Genomic DNA, 13,140 nt, shown 5'->3' on the forward strand with positions numbered 1-13,140 from the left:
ATTTGCCATTACATTTTTTAATAGAATTGGTTGATGAAATGAGTCTTTTTAGAATAGAAATGTTACTATGAACTGAGCATTTCAACCCTAAAACCAAAACAATCCCTTCTCACACCCCTAATGCTTTTGGCTTGCCTGAGAGACAGCATTTTGTTCCAGCTGTGAAACTGCACTCTAGAATGCCCAGTGCTTGGCCCGAAAGGGTGATTGAATCCAGGTGCAGATCATTAAAGACTAATGTATACTGCTCTCCCCTCCTCTTTTTTTTTTTTTTTTTTTTGGTTAGCATCCTAGATTATGCAAACTGCTTCCCCTCCCCCTCATGTATATGGGGTTTTTTGATTCATGAATTCCAGTGTCTGAAAAGACATATAAAGAGAACTATCACCCTTTTCATGATGGCAACTTTGACAAGCATGATATGAAACTATCATTCTCATTACTAATACAGAGAGAGGCAGGCATATTACTGATGCCATCCTTTAAGTAAAGGCAGACAACCATTAAAAAAACACAAGCAGCTGCATTTTAAGTGAGATTTGTGCAATACTAAGCAACATATTGTAATAAAGAAAAATATATTGTGCTACAGGAAAGATTATGAAATCCCTAAGAGACCCATAAAGTGTAATTAACAGGATATTGTGGATTTATAAAGCTGTAATGACATAAATTTGCTATTCATAATTTAAATGAAACTGAACAGTCGCGTCTTTCCAAAACTCTTCTTCATGTGCACTGTAATGACAGGCAAGTTGTTTCAACACTATGGTGAAACTTGGAACTTTTTCTGAATGCGGTTTTGGGCTACAGTTAACATGAGGGTGACTCAGAAGTCTTTTATATTTGTGTTTTATGGAAGCAGTTTAACTGTACATAGGCGAACAATAAAAATTAATAAATCAGGTTGGTAAAGAATACTGCTTATTGCAAAGTGTTTAGCAAATAAAGGTCAACAGTTTAACTTCTCTTAAACTCCAAAAAGTGAAGACAGTTAAAAAAAGTCAGGACTTTTCCACAGCAAGATAGCACATGACAAGCCAGGCTATGAATTAATAATACACTAACTAATTTCACTCATGTAGACAGCTGCAGCACAAGAATGCACTCCTGGTAAAGACTAAAAATGTTTGCTAGGGAGTAGTGAGGAGCATGCAGTGAATACTAAATTCACAGTTGGCTCTGCACAGTTTCTGCAGAGTCAAGCCTTTACCTTATCTGAAGTTCCAAAGTTACTTTAATTACTCAAAATGTCTCTGAATTTGTGCATCAGGACAGAAACCTTACAAAGATGTTACCAAACGATCTGCAGCATGTTCTAGCAAGCATATGCTATACTTTGAAATACATTAAAAAAAAGTAGATTCAAAATTAAGATGCTTTTTTCATTGCAACTGAGTATATCCATCCATTACAGGTAGGTACTTTCTTGTGTATACCACTAAATCGCCAACTTTCAAATTCATGTCTTTCCACAAGCTCAGATGAGACACCTACAATCAAACTGTACTGATGCTAAATGGGCCTGTGCCAATTCACATGGGGAAAGAATCTACCTTGTCACCTTTTTATTCTTTTGTATCATTTCTCGGCTATATCTTTTTATTACTTTTGGTTTAGTAAATGTTTTATGTTTTAGATGGGGTTTGTGTATGTTAAACACGTTTAGGATGAACTATTCAATTAATTAGATGCAGTGTGAAAGGTTTTTAATTAAAATATATGTTTTGTCAGGATTTGAAAAGAACAGATTGCTCTCACCAAGACAGAGCTTTCCACGCCTCTTAAATTACAGATTATTTAATTTATAAATGACACAACGGGAAAGGAAGTACTAGAACATAACTTTAATCTTCCCTGTATGGTGAAAAAAATTACTAAGAGATGATAGGTCGTTAATAATTTTTTGCCATTTTTATCTTATGAATTTTAGAAGGGTAAATATAACTTATCCAAGTATCTCCGTTTCCCAGCAGACTGGAAGACTTTTCTTTACAGCATCCCTTTCTTTCTTGCAAATAGTCTGGGCTTTCTCCACTTTCCATTGTGAGCTTCTCCAGAAGTTGAGCAAAACCAGTAAATGTTCTTGACAGGTCCCCCATTACAATTTATATACATAATTTTTAGTAGCTGAAGTGGTTTTGCTTCATTAGCACACATTGAAATTGACTGTCAGATATATAATTCCAGAAGATCAAAGAGGAAAGGGACAGGTGGCCAAATTCTGAAACAACAGAAGAGGAAACAAAGATCTTCAAGACACAGCCCCAGAAATCCAGAAAACTGACATTGATTCAATTAAAAACGATATTATTTTTCAGAGTCAGTACCAACAAAGAAAAACGGTATTTCATAGTCATGTGGAACTATGAAAATGGAAAAACTCAAAGTGATAGGCACCTTCCCAGAAACAGCTTGGATGAGAGAACAACGAGCACTACACTTACCATGTCAGAAAAAGAGCTTGGAGGGGAAAAAAAAAAAAATTACTAGTATCAGTTTCTGAGAAGAAAAAGCAAATCATCTCAAAACTCTCATTCTGGAATTACTAGAAATGCCATATGATAGGATAGAAATGAATACCAGCTACTCTAAATTTACAGTGAATCATTAAAATTGCCTCACTGAAATTATGCAATATTGTAAGTGTTAAGGAAGGGATTAAAATGAGAAAAAGATTTTAAAAGAAAATAACAGAATATGAGTAAAATAGACTAATTGAAATGATTTGGTCATCAACCAAATTTAAGGATTTATGCCTACCAATATTAAACAGATTATCAGTTCAGGATCTGTCAGTTTTCAAAACATTATCGTTTAACTCATCTTCAAAAGCATTTTGGATCTTGTGTGATACAATTCAGAGAAACTGCTGTGGGATTTACATATTAGGGTCTAGATTAAATAAAATAATTTGTGTGTTTCTTTGGAATTACAAGGCTGTGAAATTGATGTTTCTGAAACATATCTCTTACCACTACTGCTGTGATCCAAATAAAAGAAAATGTGTATCTGGTGAAAGAAATTAAAGTAGTGTTAGATGGTGTAAGGAACTGAAGGAATTAATGCCTCAAACATTCATCGACACAGAAAAACTCAAGGACAGGCTGTGGCCTTTGTCATTAGTCTAAGGAATGCCACCCAAAGGAAGTATGTAGTGTATCGGAGGATGCATACCCCCAACCCCTTCTGGCTGTATTGTCAAACTTCATAGATAAGCCTCAAAGAGGGGAAACGTGGACTGAGTGAAACCAAATGTTTCTCATTAAGCACAAGGACCACCAATCATTGGCTCCATCGTGTAAGCCCGAAGAGGTGACAAGGATTGATAAGAGATGAGCATTTCTGCCCCAGAAGCTGGATGTGAAGTAAAGGCGGCAGGGTGAGCATGACCACCAACAAAACTGGACAAAGGGGTTGGCACAACCCATTCCTCCTCAATGCACGCGCAGAACCCACGCTCCACCTTTTCTTCATCTCTCATGAAAATAAGTTCATGTAATACCTGTCTCTCCTCGTCTAGTCTGCTAATCAGCTGATAAAATGAACTTAAAAGGCGACAGAAAAATTTGCTGGGTGTGCACCCACCACCCAAGATTACCAGATTACCAGACCTGAGACAAGGTGGAACCTGGGGTGGTGACCAGATTTCTTTGACTCTCTTTCTCTCCTTTCTTTTTCTTTTCTTTCCTTTATTTTCTTTCTTATAGATTTATAAGAGACCACATTGCTTATTATCCTTTTCCAACTTTAAGCCATTTCTACCACAAGTAAAACATTTTAACTGGTCACCTGGTATCATTTCACCTTAATTTAATGCGAGGGGATCCCAAAACCTTTATGAATCCACGGGCTCCCAGTCCAGGTAGTAATAGATGGGCAGTTTCAAAGTTAAACTGGAGCAGAACATACTTTTTCTGCAAAAGAAAAAAAAAGTTTACAAATCCTACCAGGAAAAAAACCCAAACGTATAAATAAGAAGATGAAGCCTAGGTCCAGAGCTGGGCTCACATATGATGAAAAACAAAGCACAGAAACAGTATGATTGGGAAAGGCAGTTTTCCACGTAAGTAGAAAGGTGGGCTGGCCTTTCTGTACCAGAAATTCCTAGCCCCTGTAGCTGAACAAATGGGGACAAGCCTCAGGGAAAAGGTTCATGAGTTTTAGGGAAACAAACAACATCTGCATGTACAATTCAGGCAAAGAATGTACAATGTTACAATCTAAACTCTTTGGAAAGTGCTGAAAATCTGCCAACTGTGAAGCAGAATGTAAACAATCATGTTGTAAAGCAATTTAGAATTTCAAAAAGTTATGTAATTCTAATTATCATTCATGTATCACAGGCAAGTAATAATGGTACCATGAGACATGACTTTTTTATTAGCATAATTTGCTTCTTGATGCTATCATTATGGTTTTCTTATGTTGACAAATGACTGCTGCCCATTCCTACACCTGCTATGCTCTCCCTTAGACAAACTGTTTTATGCTTCTGTTCTACTTTAAAAAAAAAAACAAAACAACAAAACCAAACTAAACCCAAACAACCTTTTTCATTTTGTTTCTGTTTAATAACTTTGTTTTATGTATTCATTTATGCCATGGTTATATGTCGTTACTGACAGTTGAATTATTCTGTTATATGTTGATAATCAGGCAAAATTTTATAAACTAAACTTTGACAAACACTAATTCTGCTCCTTCCTAATAATTTTGGATATATACTCTAATATAATTATACTCTGGGTGGGATGTATTCTGAATTACAATTTCTGTATGGGGAAAATAATTTGGAAACAATTTTCAGATTAAGCAATTAACAATAAAACGTTGCCTAGCTCAAAGATTCATGTAATTGTTAAATTAATGCAATTTATCTACTCTACAGAAGAGTTACAATTTCCAGAGACTCCAAAGATGGTGTTTAAAACATAGAGCTATCATTATAGATCTACAGAGATTTTCTGAGTCTGGATCCTACAAACTGAATTTTAATACAGCAGACCCTGTAGCAATCTGAACCAAGATTTTGAACTACGAGTTTCCTCCAATCTTTGAAGTACTTGCTCAGTTTTCAGTAATGCTACCTACTGAGGTATCTTCCATGGAGATCATGGAGACTTGGAGCCAGACAGCTTGTCAGGTCTACTTGTGTAAGTCTCCCTGACTTCTGCTTCAGCAGATTCAAGGATCTTCAGCAAGGCATCAGCTATAACAAGCATCCAAACTGAAAAAAGGCCATTTTCACTGTAGTTACCTTCCAGTTGGTTGCCGATGAACAAATATACTGTGACTCCAACTACTTCTGGGACAATCTCATATTTTAATTAAATAAAGTTTCTGTCCAGGCATTCCAACAGCAAGCATGGCAGTCTATACCTTGGTTCTAAACATGGATTTATTTACTAGACCCTTCCTAGTCAACACAGGCATACAATAAACCAAGATGAAAACCTATCAACACATATACCCTTTTATGTTTCTTTAAGCACAGGAATTTAGGAGCGTCTTTATTTTACAATTAGAAAACTTCTTCTTGTTTATAGACAGAAAGCAGCACCTAGAAGTACTGCAGATACTAATGACAGCTGGCAAACTCGTTTTTCAAATTAGGGTATGGAAAACTGCAAACCAGCTAAATCCCCACCTTGCACAGTTGCAGAACATGACTCATCACAACATATTTTTCACAGAAATTTTCAGAGACAGAATTATGCCACAGTGCTGACCAGAATATTTCATGTGAAAATACTCCTGACTAAAATAAAGCATTTTTGAGTAAGAGCATGACACAGACAAGGGACTAGAGCACAGATTTTGAATTAAGGAATGAAAAATGTTTTAGACAGCATTTTCAAATTTCCATTCTGAAAACAAATCTTTTACTTCTAAGAAATTAAAATGAGAAGTGTTGGCATTTCCATTTTGGATATTGAAATGGTGTAACAAAAATTTCCATTTGTAAATGCTAAGAAGTACATATCTTCAAATAAAAATAAGACAATGGTTCTTTTCATCAGAGGCTTTCCATTAACATGTTAAAAAGACCCTAAGCCTGTAACACCGTTCTTTCCAAGAAAAATCTATGGGGTTTGGCAACAGATCAATAAATATACATGATACAGCATAACACTTCCATATTCTCAGTATTTATTAAAAACATTTCTAGTGAATCCATTAGCTATTGTTTTTTTTTTTTTTTTTTACAGATTCACTAACTCACTACTACCCAAAGATTTTGAAAATGAACTACCATTGCTAACGAGCAAAAAACCATTCAAATGTTAACAGGTACTGACAAAATTACACTGGAATCTTCTATTTCTTTTACTTGTGAAGAGAAAGCAAGCTCATGGAAAAACACAATAAAAAGAAAAATAGTTTACCCTTTATCCCCCCAAATCAATAGGTTAATCAAAAGTAGCTGAAATTACATGACATTGGAATGCCCTACGGAAATGAGCCACTCTACGATCTATACTATCCTTACCAAGGACAAGATAACCTTGACTGGGCATTAGATGTAGTATACAAAATTGATTGGTTTTGTTTAAAGAAAATGTTTTTAAGCTAAATGAACACAAACCTATCACAAAAGAGACAGTAAAATATGACTTTGCACTACCAAAAAAAAAAAATCTCTTAAACACTGAAGTTATTAAATACAAACTTGATATAACGTTCTTAAAATACTTCAAAAATAATGCCATCACACTAATTTAAAAAAGAAAAAAAGCAACTGATTCAAATGAGAAATTAATATAATCTCAAAAAGAAGCTCCCCCCTTGAAAAAAAAGTAATGGAAAACCATCAACAGATTCGCTCTTACCTTGTAGAAAAGAAAGCATTAATGAATCCTAGAAAACAACTCTGAAGATGACATGTAGGGATTTTAAGACTCCCTAATATAAACTTAGTTCAAGGGATGAAAATCTGAAATGTCAGCAGGGGTGTAGGGCCCAAGTCCCTCTTACTTAAACAGCACAAAGTCAATTCTGTTAATTCATGCATGAATTCTGAAAGTAGGTTTCTATACTATATAGTAAAAAAGCTACCCAAATAAATTAAAATCATATTGCATGAGTGAGGGTTATTGGTTATTGGCTGAGATACAATATGCATATAGTGCAATTTCATGCCCGAGCTAGTGTCCTCCCAATGCATTCTGCTCTGTTATGAAGTTTCCAGGCTACTCAGATACTCAACTGGGCAACACAGAGATGTTTTCAGTCACTTAGGTATGAGTCAAAAGATATTTTAAGCAGGCAAACTGTTTTGGTCAAACAAAATCTGATACTGAAGGAGTCAATTCAGCTGCCCCAACATAAGCACTGAGTGTTGCCTTAGGGTAACAAAGATGTCTGCACACAGCCGATGGACATGACATGACCTGTAGAAGACCATGCTCTCTTCCAGTAGTAGCTGCAAGACAGGTAATACAGCCTAGTAATTCTACAATGGTACTAGATGCTTCTGTTCAGGCAACTGCACTACACCCAGAGAAGTATAAAAGATTTTCCAGGCATAACATCAGTTTTAAAGGAGTTTTCAGTCTTACTGCCAATGCAGATCCACTCCAAAGTGACAGGAGCAACAATTATATTATTAACTATGATATATTTAACGCATGTAAGATAGTGACTGAGTTGTAGAGGTGTAACAGAAATAATTTGACAACAAATCAAACAGATTATTAATAGATTATCCATTATATGGTCACATAGTTTGATTGTACACTTGCAGAGAAGACTGACAACAATTATGGATATTATACATATGAAATAGACAGATGTTAAGTTTTCCAGAGAAGTGGTGTTCTGTTACAATATTTTCAGTTTTATAAGTGTGAGATTTCAATGTACGCTTTTCACTCAGTCTCCTTCATCCACTTTTTTAATACCAACAATTTCACTCAGCAAAAGAGGACAGCATGGAAAAATAGTTCTAGTAGCACATGTATTTTGAAATATTTGACAGACAAAGTAAAAGAGGACATATCTGAAAGGACAGATAAAAACCAGGATATGATTCTGCCTCTAGAACTCCCAAGTAAAAATACCCTACTCCAGGGAGTTACCTGAGGCACTAACTTGGAACAAAGCAAACCTTGGATAAAGCATGCAAATTAGCAGCAGGCAAGAGGAACAAGTTGAAGGTGCATAAAAAAACAGACCTTCAGATCAAGACAAGTTTAGCATCAGTCTATTCACAGACAAATTTCCCACTGTTTCACTAGGCCCATACTGCTTTCAGAGATCACAACACAACACTAACTAGCAAAAAAATTATTTGCCATCATATTAGCCTAATCACGTGACTGCCTCTAGCAGAGCACATCTTCCTTCAAGGTACTTCTAAAAAAAAAATAGCGAAAAGAACCAAAGTTTGTCTCTCCAGTATTGATATAGAGAATGCTTTTCATACCTATCAGTATTTTCTACACAAGACTGTCCAATATCCATGTTCTAAACTAAAAAGTAATTTCTAGAAGAAAAAATCTATACATTACAGTACTGGAGAGCAATGCACTTATCAGGGAATTATGAGACTGGAACAGTCTGGAATTGCTTCTAAAATGCAACTTTCCAATAAAATAGAATATTATTGCATCACAAAATGTACAATTGTTGAAAGCAATTAAAACTAGGCAGCATAATCAGTGTTTATTCAGCTTTTTCAGTAATTTTGTCCTCTGCAGGTTTCTTCTGAAGGTATATAATCAAACACATTGTGATACCAGAGAAGTGAAATAATGAACTAACGACAAATATTATTTCAGTATTATAAAACATCAGCAAAATTATTTTCATTACTTTATGATGATGATTTTAATGGATTATGGTACAAGTCCTAAAAATCAATGTACAAATATTGTTGCTTGATTAAATGGCAGATTTTTCTAGTTCATTAGTTTGAATGTATGTATTTTTCATAAATTTCAATACTTCAAATTATTTTCAAGTTTCCTGACATCAGACACCAAGATGGGAGTACAACATCATTTTCCAAAGGCATTAAAACACTGAGTAACATTTTTATTTTTTTTTTCCTAGCATGTGCATTCAGAAAGGATGGTTAGAGCTGGCTGACTAATAGAAAAAATCAGTATCTCACCATCATTATTAATATCTCACCATCATTGACAAAAACAATACTGAGATTCTAGGAGATGAGCAATGTGGAAGCAGTAGTCACTCAGCTAAAAATAAATTTAGGTTGCGCTTCAGGTTTTTGTGAATTCTAAAGATGGTAACGTTTGGGCTCTGGTGTGAACTGGTGATCACACCATCTGGTGATCAGGAAGGTCCCGACAGATTGGAAATTGGTCAATGTGACGCCCATATATAAGAAGGATCGGAAGGATGATCCCAGAAATCACAGGCCTGTCAGCCTGACTTCGGTGCCCAGGAAGCTGATGGAGAAGCTCATCCTGAGTACCATCATACATGAGGGACAACCAGATGATCAGGCCCAGTCAGCATGGGTTTATGAAAGGCAGGTCCTGCTTGACAAACCTGATCTTCTTCTACGACAGAGCAACCTGCTTATTGGATGAGGGAAAGGCTGTGGATGTTGTTTACCTTGACTTCAGTAAGATCTTTGACACCGTTTCCCACAGCATTCTCCTGGCCAAACGCTGCTCGCAGCTTGGATGGGCACATGCTTTGCTGGGTAAAAAACTGGCTGGATGGCCGGGCCCAGAGTTGTGGTGAATGGAGTTAAATCCAGTTGGAGGCCGGTCACAAGTGGTGTCCCCCAGGGCTCAGTTTTGGGGCCACTCCTGTTTAACATCTTTATTGATGATCTAGATGAGGGGATCGAGTTTGCAGACGACACCAAGTTGGGTGGGAGTGTTGATCAGCTCGAGGGTAGGGAGGCTCTGCAGAGAGACCTGGACAGGCTGGAGCGATGGGCTGAGGCCAACTCTGTGAGTTTCAATAAGGCCAAATGCCGGGTGCTGCACTTGGGCCACAACAACCCCCAGCAGCGCTACAGGCTTGGGGAGCAGTGGCTGGAGAGCTGCCAGTCAGAGAGGGACCTGGGGGTGTTGACTGACAGCCGGCTGAACATGAGCCAGCAGCGTGCCCAGGTAGCCAAGAAGGCCAATGGCATCCTGGCCTGTATCAGAAATAGCGTGGCCAGCAGGGACAGGGAAGTGATCTTGCCCCTGTACTTGGCACTGGTGAGGCCACACCTCGATTACTGTGTTCAGTTTTGGGCCCCTCACTACAAAAAGGACAATGAATTACTCAAGTGTGTCCAGAGAAGGGCAACGAAGCTGGTGAAGGGTCTGGAGCACGTGTCGTACGAGGAGCGGCTGAGGGAACTGGGGGTGTTTAGTCTGGAGAAGAGGAGTCTGAGGGGAGACCTCATCGCCCTCTACAGCTACCTGAAAGGTGGTTGCAGAGAGCTGGGGATGAGCCTCTTTGACAAAGTAACAAGCGATAGGACAAGAGGGAATGGCCTCAAGTTGTGCCAGGGAAGGTTTAGACTGGATATTAAGAAGTATTTCTTTACAGAACGGGTTGTTGGGCGTTGAAATGGGCTGCCCAGGGAGGTGGTGGAGTCCCCATCCCTGGAGGTGTTTAAGAGTAGGGTCGACATAGCGCTGAGGGATATGGTGGAGTTGAGAACAGTGACTGTTAGGTTAATGGTTGGACTAGATGATCTTCAAGGTCTTTTCCAACCTAGATGATTCTGTGATCTGGACATCTACCTTCCTTAGGCTCTAAGAATTGCACATGCTACGTCTAGCTTTAAATATATCAAAGAAAAAAAATTACTTTTAGCTTCAAAATCTCAAATCTAATAGACTATATTCTCTGGCATATCTGTCATTCTAACAGTGATAAAACTGGCTGCTCTGAGATCCGATCTCATTTTCCTAGAAACTCAGCCAGCTGTTATTTTAAAAGAAGCAAAACGTGAAATCTTAGCTGCCTTCCATCCAAAAGGCACTTGTTACTATGATGAATGTTTATCATGTCACCCTCTTCAAACAATTTTTGAAATGAAATTAAACATTTAATAAATTTTAAAAACCAAACAAAAAACCTGTGTGAAGAGTCTGCAGAGCCCAGTGCTTTCTTTCCTTGTCAGCAGCTTCATAAAGAGCTTCACAGACATTTCAGCTGTTCCTGCAGGGAAACAAGGATGAAAGCATGGAGGATTTTGGTCTTTGTTTCTGTAATCTTGAAAGTACCTGAACGGTATAGGCAACAGCATCCCACACAGTAGAAAATGGCTGCTTGAAAATGCGCTCTCATGTAAACACAATGTGAGGGGAAATTCAGAAGGAGAAAGTGAAAAAGCAAAAAACATCAAGAATTAAAAAGTAACTCACATTTAAAATATGCTTAAAAAGTTAGGTAGGTACACAGATCTATTTCACAACAAAACAGAACAGGTTAATCCATGTTAAAATACAGTGTTGTTTTCTATAATACTGTACCTCATCAAAGACTCAACATTTGTACACAAGGGGAGCATTGCTCACTCCTACCTCCTCTTGTCAACTTTGCCAAAACTATTAATTAAAAATAATGTATGATGTTATTTGATTTTCTGCTGAATACCCTGCAGACGTAGAACTCGCATCAAAATCACGTTCTTATTCCAAAATTATCTTCCCAACATTTTCCCAATTGCAACTAACATAATTATATTTTTTCTATTAAATTACAAGCATCTGCATCTAATAGAAATCCTCTAGCCAGTCAACACACGCTCCAAAAAAGTCTATGCTACTGTATGAAAAATAAATCACCACCACCCACAGTAAAACAGCAGAGCAGGGAGACTCTCCAACAAAATCTCTTTGTGTAAAGTACTGAGAGACTGAATCACTGACTAGGGTCCCACTTCCTCCAGTGATGCAGATGGATGCACTGATGGATGGTGCAGGTGAATCCACTGATATGCATGCAAGTTTCCTAGCCAGACATATCAGAATCTGGTTAACTAACCACCTGTCTACTAAACAAGAGAGCTGGTACAGACCAGAAACCTAAGCACTGTGAAAAACTGCTTCAAGTTGTCTTCTATTGGACTTGCTCAAAAAATGACAGGTCTGTGAGCTGTATGCCTAGATAAATGGTTTATTACAGTATTTCTACCTTTCACATACCAGCTTGCATTAACCACTAATCAAAATGTCAGGTGAAGAAAACCTGTTGCTGTATAAGAATTTAGTTATGTGTTTACATATGAAGATGGTAGTTGCTAATGATGTTCCATGTTTACAGTTCAGTTTCTGACTTCCTGTCCTTTCTCCTTTTTAACCAGAAATTGGTTTGACTCTTGTGCAGGTGATACGGAAACCTCCAGGCATTTCTTCTCATTGCACTATGAATTTCTCTCAATCCACTTGCAAAGAAGATGGAAGAGCAGAAAATGCATCTTGTCAAAGACCTTCTTTATTACATTCTTGTAAATAGGCCAAAATCCCGCTTACTTCTTACAGAGACTATAGACTTAGTTCTTTGGCAAAGATTAAAATATAAACCAAAAAAAAAAAAATCTTAATGTATCATTTGGAACAGTAAGAAGACTTACAGAACATTAGAAAAACACAGATTCCATTCTACAAAATTAAACGACAAGAAGAAAGAATTTGCAAAAGTGTTCTCAAAATAAGCAAGTTTTTAAACTGGGTGAATTTCCCTGAAATTTCACAATCTTCACATTCTCAGAGATACCAAAAGAAGGAAAGGCAAGAAGAAAGTTTGGCAGCCTGATATTGTTACAGTTTAAGAATTTATAGGTTTAGCAAATCAGAACCATGCTAGCACACAATGAAGATTTGCAGTTACAATTTCCACCTTAAACAGCACTTTAAACAGAATTTACTTTTTATCGTTGCTTCTTTATTGCATTCACAGTGAGACATGTCAAGGGAGATACTGAATGTGCATTGCAGATTGTGCAAAAATGGTTAGTTTGTACCAGACAGATGAGCTGCCCCTGCGCTTTAGGACAAATCCTCAGTGATTTTAGGTAGCAAGGATTTTAAACTAGAAATGTAGGATTTTCTAAATCCTTGATAAAGCTATAGCAAGTGGAGAATTGGGCTTAATTTTCATATACAAGAAGAGTTTATAGGATCTGAAGTTCAAACAAATTTCTAACTCATAAAT

The sequence above is a fragment of the Strix uralensis genome, chromosome 8 (genome assembly GCF_047716275.1).
Source record: "Strix uralensis isolate ZFMK-TIS-50842 chromosome 8, bStrUra1, whole genome shotgun sequence".
NCBI classification, from domain to species: domain Eukaryota; kingdom Metazoa; phylum Chordata; class Aves; order Strigiformes; family Strigidae; genus Strix; species Strix uralensis.